The sequence below is a fragment of the Mirounga leonina genome, unplaced genomic scaffold (genome assembly GCF_011800145.1).
Source record: "Mirounga leonina isolate KUSES-001 unplaced genomic scaffold, KU_Mleo_1.0 Mir_173, whole genome shotgun sequence".
In the NCBI taxonomy this organism is placed as follows: Eukaryota; Metazoa; Chordata; class Mammalia; order Carnivora; family Phocidae; genus Mirounga; species Mirounga leonina.
In genome coordinates, this window is record NW_023270447.1 from 82,805,446 (window position 1) to 82,819,369 (window position 13,924).

Genomic DNA, 13,924 nt, shown 5'->3' on the forward strand with positions numbered 1-13,924 from the left:
ACATATTGATTGGATTTGGGATTTTGGTTCTCTTGGATAAGACTTTGCACTTTGGAGTCACCTTAGCCAGGGCTGCCCTCTTGAGGTTACAGATGCAGCCGGCTCATTCTAAAGCCTACATCAGGCCTGTGTGTGGAAAGGCTCTGAGAGAAAACATACAAAAGGACCAAAGACCAAGTGGTCATTGTCATGATAAACCAGGACGCTTCTTAACCGCTTTGAGGTGGTAGGATAGTTGAAAAGAGCCCTAACAGGGAAACCAAAGTGTTCTCATTTGGCCACTGGCAGACTGTGTGATCTCAGCCCGGTCCTTTCTTCTCTGTGCGCCTCAATTCCCCACCAACAGAACGGGAACTGCTGGTCTAGTCCAGGGGTCAGCCAATTTCTTTTGTAAAAGGCCAGACTATACCATGTTGGGCTTGATGGGCCATATCGTCTCTGTGGCGGCCACTCACCTGCCATATCATCTCATTGTAGCTCAAAAGTAGCCACAGACAAAATGTAAGCAAATGAGTGTGAAGATGTTCCAATAAAATGTTCTTATTACACATTCAAATTTGATGTAATATTCTCATATCATGAAGCATTATTCTTTCTTCAGTTATTTTTTAACCATTTAAATATGTAAAAACCATTGTTAGTTCCCAAGGCTGTCGAATAAAACAGGCAGTGAGCCCGATCTGGTCCAGGGTTGAGGTTTGCCGACTTCTGGACCAGAGAATCTCAGAGAGCCCTTCTAGTTTAATCTTCCACAGTTTTAAAAGTCAAGTCAACTATAGTTCCTTTTCATTTCTATTTCTTGGAGGGTACTGGTTCTTCTAGTGTGACAGCTGGGACATTAGAAGACACGTTGCCCTTAACGAGGTTGGTTAAGCGTCTGACTCTTGTTTTTGGCTCAGGGTCATGAGATCAAGCCCCGCATTGGGCTCCGTGCTCAGCACAAAGTCTACTTAAAATTCTCTCTCTCTCTCTCTGTCCCTCTGCCAACACTGAGCACTCTCTCTCTAAAAAAAAGAAAAAGGGGCGCCTGGGTGGCTCAGTCGGTTAAGCGACTGCCTTCAGCTCAGGTCATGATCCCGGGGTCCTGGGATCGAGTCCCGCTTCGGGCTCCCCGCTCTGCAGGGAGCCTGCTTCTCCCTCTCCCACTCCCCCTGCTTGTGTTCCCTCTCTCGTTGTGTCTCTCTGTCAAATAAATAATAAAAATAAAATCTTTAAAAAAATAAAGAAAGAAAGAAAGAAAGAAAAAGGATGTCTGCCAACTTCACACTGTTCAGACTCAGACACTAGCAATTCTCTCTCTCTCTTTTTTTTTTTCTTTAAGTCATCTCTACACCCAATGTGGGGCTCGAACCTACAACCCTGAGGTCAAGAGTCGCATGCCCCACCGACTGAGCCAGCCAGGCGCCCCTGAACACTAGCAGTTCGACTCTGAGAGCTGCACATCTGGTACAGTAGCCATTGCACATTTGAAATGTGGCCAATCCAGACTAAAATGTACTACAAGTGTAAAATGTGCACCAGGTTTTGAAGACTTAGTCAATAAAAATAATCTAAACTATCTCTTTAATATTTTATATTGATTATGTTTTAAACAATATGTTTATATACTGAATTAAATATATTAAAATGAACCCTGTCCCCCTTTAAAAGAAAGAGTGATTTATTTATTTTGAGAGAGAGAGAGAGCATATGCATGCTCTGGGGTGGGGGAGGGACAGAGGGAGAGGAAGAGGGAGAGAATCTCAAGCAGATTCCATGCTAAGCACAGAGCCGGACACTGGGCTTGATCTCACGACCCTGAGGTCATGACCCGAGCCAAAATCAAGAGTCAGACGCTCAGCCAACTGAGTCACCCAGGCACCCCAACCTTGTCCCTTTTTATGATTTGAATGTGGCTACTAGAGAATTTTAAATTACATGTATGGCTCACATTATATTTCTATTGGACTCTGCTGCTCCCCAAAATTACTTGTGTCATTGATTTAAGATTTATCCCTCATGCAAATGCAATATTCTCACATTCGAAATAATGTTTATTATTATTTTTTTAAAGATTTTATCTATGTATTTATTTGAGAGAGAGAGTGAGAGAGAACACGAGAGTGGTGTGAGGGGCAGAGGGAGAAGCAGGCTCCCTGCTGAGTAAGGAGCCCAACTTGGGGCTCGATCCCAGGACCCCCAGGATCATGACCTGAGCCAAAGACAGATGCTTACTTGACTGGGCCACCCAAGCGCCCCATCACATTCGAAATGCTACATTTAACGTTATCATCAGTAAATATTAACGAGGGTGTGAGAGAAAGTTGAACATGGATTTGGAGAGGAATAGAGGCCCCAGAAATTGTGTCTGGAAATGGAAAGTGGCATATTTATAATTAAAGATGCAAAGGTGGGCTGAGAGAAGGAAGGAGTGGGCTTTTCCCTCTCATCAGCTTTTCAGAATTCTGACCCCAGCATCTTGGGGACCATGTGGCAGTCTTCTGTAAGGAATGAACACTCCATCAGGGGTCAGGAAAACTGGGTCTCAGCCTAGCTTGTAGCTTACTGTGTCACAGGCAGGTCATTCTCCTTCAGCTTCCTCGTCTACAATATGAGGCTGAAGACCCCGCCTGCGTAACTCACAGATCTGAAAATGTGTGCGAGTGCCCTTGAGTTCTACAAGGCCTCAACAATGTCCAGAATGTACGGAGAATTTGTCCGGTTGGATTAGTCACCTCCCACTGACTAGCAAGCTGTACTCCTTCCTTTAGGCTGAAGTGTTGCTGCCCTAAAATCTGTGTATGCCGATTGGCAGTTACCAAGGACCCTCCCTTCCTTCAGTGACAGCTGGTCCAAACCTTCCAACTTGAGTTGTCCCAAGTCACGTAGGCTGATTTATTAAGCTGACTATAGCTAAAAGGGAGTGCCTTACTGGGTTAAACCCACATGCTTCACCCGGTAAAAAAAATAGCCACCTTTCCTTGCAATGGTCATTCAGATACACGATGCTTATTCCTAGTTCCCAGCTTTATCTCCACTGTTCCCTCTGCCTCTTCTTTTTTTTTTTTTTTTAAGATTTTATTTATTTATTTGACAGAGAGAGACACAGCAAGAGAGGGAACACAAGCAGGGGGAGTGGGAGAGGGAGAAGCAGGCTTTCTGCCAAGCAGGGAGCCCAATGCAGGGCTCGATCCCAGGACCCTGGGATCATGACCTGAGCTGAAGGCAGACGCTTAACCGACTGAGCCACCCAGGCGCCCCTCCCTCTGCCTCTTCTGCTTTGCCTCGAGATCTGCACATGGAAGCCTCCTCCACATCATCAGATCTCAGACAGCACTTCCTTAAGCCCTTTGTGACCATCAAGAACACCTTTCCCTTGCTTTATCTTTCTTCCTTATACTTATTTCAACCTACAATCTTTTTTGTTTTAAAGATCTTATTTATTTATTTGAGAGAGAGAATGAGTGGGGAGAGGAGGAACAGAGGCAGAGGGAGAAGCAGACTCCCCACTGAGCAGGGAGCCCGATGTGGGACTCAATCCTAGGACCCCGAGATCATGACCCGGGCAGAAGGCAGACGTTTAACTGACTGAGCCACCCAGGTGCCCCTTTTCTTTTTTAAGTAAACTCTACCCCAGTTTGCGTGGGGCTCGAACTCTCCACCCAGTGATCAGGCGTCTCATGCTCTACCTACTAAGCCTGCCAGGTGCCCCAAAATGGAAGTGGATATTATGTGGGTAATGGATTGCAAAAGGGTTGAGGGGGCTGGAGGAACAAATGGAAGAATGAGCCCAGAAGCCCACTCTCGTCACGATGCTAATGCACCATCCTTGGATCAGGTTTCCACCTTATTCCAGTGGATCGCTGCCCTGAAGCAGAGAACCACCTACCCCGTTGCCACAGAACCAACCGGTTTCAGCTTGAAGAAGTAGTCATGGGACTGACACCAAGAGGTATTTCAAGATTTCTTCAGGACTGAAATTCTTATTTATGTTTGTATCTGCCTCGGAGATATGCTCAGTAAGTGGTTGTTGGATTGGATTCCAGCCTTGGCTAATATGGTTGGTTGCCTCTTCCCACACCTGTTTTTTCTCCTCCTTTTCTCCCTTCCCAGTCCTACGCCTGTGAGTCAACATTCACCTCCCAGAATGCATCCCTCTCCAGTCCCCACTCGTCTCTGAGGTCTTAGAGCACTTTCTTCATTGTCACTCATTTTGGCCTTTTTTCTACACATACTCATGTGGTTTGTGCCTTATCTCCCTAACTAGACTGTCCGCTTCTAGAGGGTGGGAGCTCTTCCATGTCCACTTTAGAGCTGGAAGGAATCTTGCTGTTTATCCCTTAGTACATCCTCTGGCTAATGTCTGAATCACTTTATGACATCTCTGACAACTTCTGCTTTGGTCTCTTGAGGACCTCTAGTGCCGAGGCCTTCCTGACCTGAAGAAGTCTGGCTCAATGTAGGAATATAGGAAGATGCTGAATATGGGGCACCTGGATGGTTTGGTTGGCAGAGTGTGTGACTCTTGATCTCAGGGTTGTGAGTTCAAGCCCCACGTTGGGTGTGGAGCCTCCTTAAAATAAATAAATATTCTTTTAAAAAAAGATGTTAAATACAATGTTGTTGAATTCAAGCTACTTCTCCGTTGAGGCTGAGTCAGTCCTTGGCTGGGTGTGGGATGCAGAAGAGGGAGAACATTGAGGAATGAACAAAGTTTTGGCTAAAAATGTTGGGGAATGTTTCCAACAATCTTATGTCCAGGCTATAATTCATGTGCTGTGATTCAGCTCTTGCCCAGTGTTATTTAGGGTAAGTGAATTACAAAACATCAACTCAAATACCTCTTTTTTTTTCTCCCTTAGGAGAAGCTCTGAGCGTAGTCATTCCGGATGATTTCAACTAGGGGCCAGACGGGCACCTTATCCATACAGCTAACACTTGGCAGGAGCTGTGCAGCTTAAAAAGACTTTTCCAAGACTTCAGCTCATTAGAACTTTTTTTTAAGTATTAAAAGTTTTATTTATTTAAGTAATCTCTACACCCAACATGGGACTCAAATTCACGACCCTGAGATCAAGAGTCACATGCTCTTCAGACTGGGCCAGCCAGGCGCCCCTCTTTAGAACTTTTTGATGGAGGCAGTGTTACCCTAACTTTATTTTTTTTTAAGATTTTTAAAAATTTATTTGACAGAGAGAGAGAGCACAAGCAGGGGAACATCAGAGGGAGAGGGGGAAGCAGGCTCCCCACTGGCCCTGGGATCAGGACCTACACTGAAGGCAGACGCTTACCGACTGAGCCACCCAGGCGCCCCATACCCTAACTTTATAAAGGAGGAAATGGAGACCTAAATTCAGTTCTGAGCAGGCAGAGCCGATGCTCAAACCCTGGTCTTCACGGTCCAAAAATCTAGTGCTTTGTTTTCACTAAGGTAGACTGTCATTCATCTGAAAAAAAACCCGACACTCTAAATAGAGTTCACTCTGTGTTGCAAAGGCTACATTTGGCCCTGGAGAAAGGATCAGGTTCAACGCCTAGGTATGGATGCAGATTTATCCGATGCCAGAAATCCCAAATAAATGGCAGGGGCCAGCCAAATACTTCTCTAGTCCTCCTCTCTCCAATCTCCCCCTCTGTCCACTTGAGAAGTAAACAAATTCTTCAAATTCCCGCTGCCCCAATTCTGTGAAGTGTTTACCTGTGTGCTAGGGTCGGCCTATGTGTCTGGCAGGGGCTGCTTCCTGGGTGTCATGATTTAGGGGGGCCCCTGGACCTTGCTGCTGGCCTCCTCCCCCATCACACCCCACTCAATGGCTAGCTCAGCTGAAATGTCACTTGCTGGAGCTTCTTTCCTTTGGCTTGAAGTGTGATCCCTGTTAAATTCAGAAACACGTTGGGAGTGGTGTCATTTTTAACACCATTAGCAATCACGGATCTGGGTGAATGAGTTTCAGAGTCTTTCCTAAGAGTAGTAGGGTTTGTTTGTTTGTTTGTTTGTTTTCATGGAAAAATGAGACAAATCACATGAGTCATAAATATTAACTACAGAAAAGGAAGCCTACCGGACAGATCAGGAAAGAGGCCCAGAGCAGACCCACAGCATGATATGGGTGACAATGCCAACCGGCAAGAAGGGACTGGCGAGGGATCATCTGCAGCCCGTTTGGAAAGAAATGCAACGGAGCTCATCTCACTACACGCATACAAAAATCAATCCAGATATTAAGTATGAAAGCAAAACCTTAAAACTTTCAGAAAAATATGGGATGATTGTTATGAGCTCAGGGTAAAGAGGGTTTCTTTCTTTTTTTTTTTTTTTTTAAGACTTTATTTATTTATGGAGCGCCTGGGTGGCTCAGTTGGTTAAGCATCTGTCTTCGGCTCAGGTCATGATCCCAAGGTGCTGGGATCGAGCCCCACATCAGGCTCCCTGCTCAGCGGGAAGCCTGCTTCTCCCTCTCCCTCTGCCTCTCCCTCTGCCTGTGCTCTCCTGCTCTCTATCAAATAAATAAATAAAATCTAAAAAAAATATATTTTATTTATTTATGAGAGAGAGAGATCACGAGTGAGAGAGCACATGCAGGGGAAGGGGCAGAGGGAGAAGCAGACTCCCTGCTGAGCAGGACCCCAGGATCATGACCTGAGCTGAAGGCAGACGCCTAACCGACTGAACCACCCTGGCACCCCAAAAGGGTTTCTTAAGATTAAAAAAAAAAACAACAACAAATAACAAAACACAAACCATAAAGGAAGGGATACATTAGCTCCATCAAAACTAATCAAAAGCTATCTTAAAACAGAGAATCTCAACTCTGGCTATACATGAGAATAAGCTGAGGAGCTTTTATTTATTTTTATTTTTATTTTTTAAAAGATTTTATTTATTTATGAGAGAGAGAGAACATAAGAAGGGGCAGCTGCAGAGAGAGAGGGAGAAGCAGGCTCCCCACTGAGCAGGGAGCTTGATGTAGGCACTTAACTGACTGAGCGACCCAGGAACCCCAGCTCAGGAACTTTTTAAAAATCCTAGTACCCCATCTCCTCTGGGATTAGGCCCTGTGTACAGTACCCCTAACATTTGCAGGGCCTAGAACAAGAGTACCAGTGGGGGTGGGGGCGCCTGGCTGGCTCATTTGGTAGAACATATGACTCTTGATCTTGGAGTCATGAATTTGAGCCCCATGCTAGGTTTGAGTTTACTTAAAACAAAACAAAACAAAAAGAGCGCCAGTAGAGATTCACATAACTAGGTCTAAAATACTTAACAACCACCAATCAAGCTAACAAACTGTTAAATAAAATATTTTTCTATGTTCCGATCTTGACAAATACACCATCATAACAATTTGGGTACCTGGATGGGCACCTGGGTGGCTTAGTTGGTTAAGCTCAGTCGGCCTTTGGCTCAGGTTATGATCTCGGGGTCCTAGGATCCACTGAATGTCAGGCTCTCTCTGTCTCAAAAAAATTAATAAAATCTTAAAACAAACAAAACAGCAATTTGGGTACCTGGAGCAAGGTGAAGGAATGAGGCTATGCTTTGCAGGGGGAGTGGAAGGGGCACAGTCCTCTGTCTGTGTGGACTCATTACTGAGCAGGGTCTTCTAAAGCAGAACCCAGGGCAGGGGTCCCTCCGACCTTGGTCTTAAAGTGGGACTGCCTGAGCACCTGTGCTTTTTGTTAACTTTTCATTGATGTTCATACATACAGATGGACATTTATAGAAAAGTAGACAAATTACAGGTATACAGCTTGATGAATTTTCACAAATATATCAATTAAAGATATATGTATTTATCATAAAAAACTTTTATTTTTATTTTTTTTAAGATTTTATTTATTTATTTAACAGAGAGATGGCGAGAGCAGGAACACAAGTAGGGCGAGTGGGAGAGGGAGAAGCAGGCTTCCTGCCAAGCAGGGAGCCCAATGCAGAACTTGATCCCAGGACCCCGGGATCACGACCCGAGCCGAAGGCAGACGCTTAACGACTGAGCCACCCAGGTACCCTAAAGATTTTTTTTATTTATTTGAAGAGAGAGAGAGCACAAGTGGGGTGAGGGTCAGAGGCAGAAGCAGACTCCCTGCTGAGCAGGGAGCCCGATGTGGGACTCAATCCCGGGACCTCAGGATCATGACCTGAGCTGAAGACAGACACTTAATGACTGAGCCACCCAGGCACCCCCATAAAAAACTTTTTAAAAGTAATCTCTGTACCCAACGTGGGGCTCGAACTTAAAACCCTGAGATCAAGAGTCTCATACTCTTGATCTTTTGCAAAATGAGATCATTCTAGATAAATCCTTCTGAACCTTGCTTTTTCACCTAGCGATGGTCTCTTGAGCAGATTTTCCCCTCCTAATGCCATCCTTCAGAGAGAAAGAACAGTTGGAGTTGGAGAACACCTTCCCCTTCCGCCCCCATAAAAAAATTTTTAATGGAGGGGCACCTGGGTGGCTCAGTCGATTGAGCGTCTGCCTTTCGCTCAGGTCATGATCCCAGAGTCCTGGGATCAAGCCCCATGTCGGGCTTGCTCTCCTTCTGCCTGCCACTCCCCTTGTGCTCATTCTCTCTGTCAAATAAATAAATAAAATCTTATTCATTTGACAGAGAGAGAGAGTGAGAGAGAGAGAGCACAAGCAGTGGGAACAGGCTTAACCAACTGAGCCACCCAGGCACCCCTAAATAAAATCTTCGAAAAAAAAATTTTTAAGGGAAATAGTAATAAAAAGAAAGGACTGTTAAACACAGAATTTAGGAGAGTGGTTTCCTCTGGTGTGGACCCAGGGTATGGGACAGAGAGAGACACATAATCAGTAATGTTGTCATTCCTAAATTGGGCAGCAAGTCCTCAGTTTATTATGCCTTCTAACTTAAATATGTCACATATATTCTTTTGTACATCGTAAAGTCAACTCAAGGTCCTGTCATCTAGGGGCATTCAGCTTAAAGACAAATTAATCCTGCATACTTCAAATCCTTCTAGGAGAATTACTACAACTAATTATCTTGGCTCATCCGAAAAACAAAACAGAACTTTCTATGAAGAAAGGAAAAAGGTACATGTATAATAAATTTTAAAACAATTCAATGTAGGCGCCTGAGTTGCTCAGTCAGTTAGGCATCTGACTCTTGATTTTGGCTCAGGTCATGATCTCAGGGTCACAAGATGGAGACCCACATCAGGCTCCTCGCTCAGCGGGGATTCTGCTTGAGATTCTCTCTCCATCTCCCTCTGCCCCTCCCCCACCCTACTCGCTCTCACTCTCCCTAAAATAAATAAATAAATCTTTTAGAACACCCAATTCAATGGATGCCTGGGTGGCTCAGTTGGTTAAGTGTCTACCTTCGGCTTAGGTCATGATCCCAGGGTCCTGGGATCGAGTCCCACATCAGGCTCCCTGCATAGTGGGGAGTCTGCTTCTCCCTCTGCCCCTCTCCCCATTCACGCTCTCTCTCTCTCTCTCTCACAAAAATAAATAAAATCTTTAAACAAATAAAAATTTAAAAAACAATTCAATGTAAAAAGGTTAATTTTTATCTTTAAAAAGAACTGATTACAAATAAAATGCATAAAACAAAATTTAAGCACTATATAAATCCAAAGCACATGAAGTGAAATCTCCCTAAAATGCTCCAACCTGCAGAGCCACACCCTCAACAGCGTGGTGTGTATTCCTCAACCTTTTCTATATGTAGTAACATGATTATTGACTTTTGCAAAAATGAGATCATTCTAGATAAATCCTTCTGAACCTTGCTTTTTCACCTAGCGATGGTCTCTTGAGCAGATTTTCCCCTCCTAATGCCATCCTTCAGAGAGAAAGAACAGTTGGAGTTGGAGAACACCTTCCCCTTCCTCCCCACACACTCATCTCTGAAAATCCAGCCCGAGTATCACCTCCGTGAATCCATAGGACGCCAGGGTCAGGGGGACCCCAGTGATCTGCCAGTCTGCCCCTCCCCCATGTTGCCAATGGGGAAACTGAGCCATGGGGAAGAGTGGCATTTGGCCCAAGGTTACTCAGCAGATAGCAGCTGAACGGGGACCGGAGCCCTGGCGCAGGGCTCTGCGCTTTCATCATACAAGCTGCCTCCCTGGGAACCATCACGTACTATTTCTTATCACGAAATCCCATTGTGTCTGTGGATGCACCTGACCTCACATAAACGAGGATATCATACATCCGCTCACTGAACAAACATTTATGCAGCACCTACCATGTGCCAGACAGCGGTGATGTGGACAGAGAAGGCTCCCGACTTGTGGCACTTATATTTTAAAGGGGACATTCAGCCAATAAAGAGACAAGACGTTTTCTGGCAGGGATAAATGCAGAGGTGAAAACAAAGCAGGTGTGTGACGTGACAGAGAAAGACATGGGCAGACAGGAGTCGGCACCAACCAGCAGCGTGCAGCACAGACCGGAGTGAGAGAAGACACCTACCCGGCGACTTTAAATCTGTGTCCCCTTACCAGGCCATGAATATTTTTATAATTCCCATCACCGGGCGCCTGGGTGGCTCAGTCGGTTAAGCGACTGCCTTCGGCTCAGGTCATGATCCTGGAGTCCCTGGATCGAGTCCCGCATCGGGCTCCCTGCTCGGCAGGGAGTCTGCTTCTCCCTCTGACCCTCCTCCCTCTCATGCTCTCTGTCTCTCATTCTCTCTCACAAATAAATAAAATCTTAAAAAAAATAAAATAAAATTATAATTCCCATCACCTTCTAATTTTTTCAAACTTTTTTTTAAAGATTTTATTTATTTATTTGAGAGAGAGAGAGGGAATGAGAGAGAGAACACGAGGGGGGGAGGGTCAGAGGGAGAAGCAGACTCCCTGCTGAGCAGGAGCCCCCCCCGCCCCCTGCGATGTGGGGCTTGATCCTGGGACTCCAGGATCATGATCTGAGCCGAAGGCAGTCACTTAACCAACTGAGCCACCCAGGCGCCCCTCCTGTCACCTTCTAATTAGCATAATCACATTGTGATTGGTGTGTGTCTTAAAAGGGTCAATTTGCTTAATGGAAACATTTAAAATGTACTGTAATTTTTGTAAAGCTATTTTAGCATTTCTTCATTTGGTAGTATACTGGGAACACGCCCCCTGCCCCTGAAATGGAAGCTTCCCAGAGTTCTCTTAGTCTCTACGGGACCCTAACTTGGAGATACCTGTGTCTTCTGGACTTGTATAATTATACATTGCCAATTCCTTGAAGGCAGGAGGAAGTCCTAATATTCCTCCCACAGCTGCATGAATATTTGTTGGGGAGATCGTTATCAAAGAGAAGTTCCCCACAGTGACCTCTAGCCTGTGTGGGTTAATGAGGCAGATAAATCACCCAACAGGCAGAGCTAGACTTGGGACTTATTTCCCCACGATGCTCAGAGAACATACCCGGCTGTTTGTTTACCCAGTCCCGAGTGGAGCCCATGAAGTCGGAGCCGAGGAGAGAGACCCCAGCTTCTAGAGACAAGCCCATGGTATCAGCAGGGTCTGACTTGTCCCTAAGAAGACAGCATAGATCAGAGGCATTTGGTCTCTGAAGCAGACTGCCTATTTCCCGCTGCTGGTCCCCCTTGTCAGACACTGTTTCCCCTGCTCATGTGGCGTGTGGGAGAAGAAAACCCAAAATAGCCTTGGCCAGGCACAGCGGCACCCGGACTGTGAGCCAGGGAGGCACCTGTGGCCAGCTGCTCTGGGTTATAAGCCAGCTAGCCTACACATCGCCCTTTTATTTGTCCTTTGTTTTCAGTTACACAAACACATGTTGTTCTTAGTTGGCCTGGGTTGCTGTAACAAAATACCATACACTGGGTGGCTTCTAAGCAACAGGAATTTATTTTCTCCTAGTCCCGGACACTGGGAAGTCTGAGACCAAGGCACCAGCAGATTCAGTGTCTGCTGAGGACCCGCTTCCTAGTTCAGAGACAAGCATTTATTATTTATTTATTTATTTTTTTTGCTATATCCTCACATGGACGAAGGGGTGAGGAATCTCTCTGGGGCCTCTTCTTAGACGGGCACGTATCCCATCAGAAGGGCTCTGCCCTTGAGATCTGATCACCTCTAAAATGCCCCATCTCCACACGCCATCACACTGGAGGTTGGGATTTCAACACATAAATTTGGTGGGGGTGGAGGGGAGACATAAATATTTAGTCCACTGCAATGTCCACTGTAAAAAATCAAAACAATATATAAAGTGGTCAGGGTACCTGGGTGTTTCAGTTGGTTAAGCATCTGCCTTTGGCTCAGGTCATGATCCCAGGGTCCTGAGATCGAGTCCTGCATCAGGCTCCCTGCTCAGCGGGGAGCCTGCCTCTCCCTCTCCCTTTGCTGCTCCCCACCACTCGCACTCTCTCTCACTATCTCTCCCTCTCTCAAATAAATGAATAAAATCTTAAAAAAAAATAAAGTAGGCAAATGATAATCTCCAATTTTTTGCTATGACAAATAATGCTGGAATAAATGTCCTTATATATCCATCCATCTATACATACATACATAATAGAAAGGAGTGTGGATGATTCTTTAAGTTTTTTTTGTTTTGTTTTGTTTTTTGAGAGAGAGAGAGATGGTGCACAAGTGCATGGGGAGGGGCAGAGGGAGAGGGAGAGAGAGAATCCTAAGCAGGCTCCATGCTCAGCAGAGCCCAACGAAGCGGTGGATCCTATGACCCTGAGATCATGACCTGAGCTGAAACCAAGAGTCAGATGCTTAACAGACTGAGCCACCCAACAGACTGAGGCATCCCAAGGTTTGATTTGATTTATTTTTTAAAGATTTTTTATTTATTTATTTGAGAGAGAGAGAGAACACAAGCAGGGGGAGAAGCAGAGGGAGAGGGAGAAGCAGACTCCCTGCTGAGCTGGGAGCCCAACGTGGAGCTTGATCCTAAGACCCTGGGGTCATGACCCTAGCCAAAGGCAGATGATTAACTGCTGAGCCACCCAGGTGCCCCCAGACTTTATTTTTAAGCAATCTCTACACCCAACATGGGCCTCGAACCCACAACTCCAAGATCAAGAGTTGTATGCTCCACCAACTGAGCCAGCCAGGTGCCCCCGGATGATTATTCTTTTAAAAAACACTTTTTTATTATTATTACTAAAGAAATTCATGCTCATATAAAAGAAAAAAGCATGAAACGATGGAAAATGAAAATCAGCCACACGTAAGCCCCAGTCCCAAACCCCAAGATAATTAATATGTGGCCTTACAGATTTTTCTCTACTTGCATTCAAACAACTTGTAAACGAAAATGGAGTTGTTCCACGCCTACCGTTCTGCAATTTGCTTTTTTACTTGCCATCTCAAAATGTTTCAGTTCATTCATACAACCAATATTTATTGAGCTCCTACTGTGTGCCCAGAAGTTAGGGACCCAGCAACGTTCCTTGCCCTCAATGAATTTACATTCTAGTGGAGGGACAGACATAGAGAAGAAACAAATACATGACGAGGGATGAAACCCAAGAAAGAAACGGCAGGTGAGAAAAGCTAACAGGAAGGTAGTTTGTATGGTTTTATGTCACCTTTTAGCAACTCTACAGTGTGCAGTGGCAAGTTTCCCGCCTTTCTGTTATAAACAATGCTGCAAAGGACATCTTTGTGACATAAATTTGCACATCTAGAGGAGCAGATCTTTTTCTCTCTAGGGCTGGCAACTGTCACTTAGCCATGGCTGATAGGGGGCTCCGGTGGGAGACAGAGGGAAGAGTGGAGCTACGGTGAAGGGGAACCAGCACTGGGTTTGGAGTCAGACTGGAGAACAAAGCACAACTCGGCCATCTGCCTGCCCTCTCTACCTCCCCATGTGCAAAACGGGGACAGGCTTCTAATCTCACAGGGTTATCACAAGGATTATTTGACATCAGTATTCCCCACGTTCTTCCTGGAATAGGCATAAGCATGTTGTTCTTACATCCATTGACTCATCAAACA

General features: G+C 45.3%; 1 long non-coding RNA gene across 2 annotated transcripts in view; it reads left to right on the forward strand.

Moving 5' to 3' along the window:
- The window catches only part of LOC118019970, a 43,955-nt gene that overhangs the window by 21,474 nt on the left and 8,557 nt on the right, over positions 1-13,924 (forward strand). The window contains exon 3 of one of the 2 annotated variants that reach the window (XR_004681784.1): positions 1,322-1,344. The exons of the other annotated variant lie outside the window; for it this stretch is intronic. This is a non-coding gene — a long non-coding RNA (uncharacterized LOC118019970). Of the gene's footprint in view, positions 1-1,321; positions 1,345-13,924 lie in introns of those variants that run through there. 2 annotated transcript variants of the gene reach the window in all.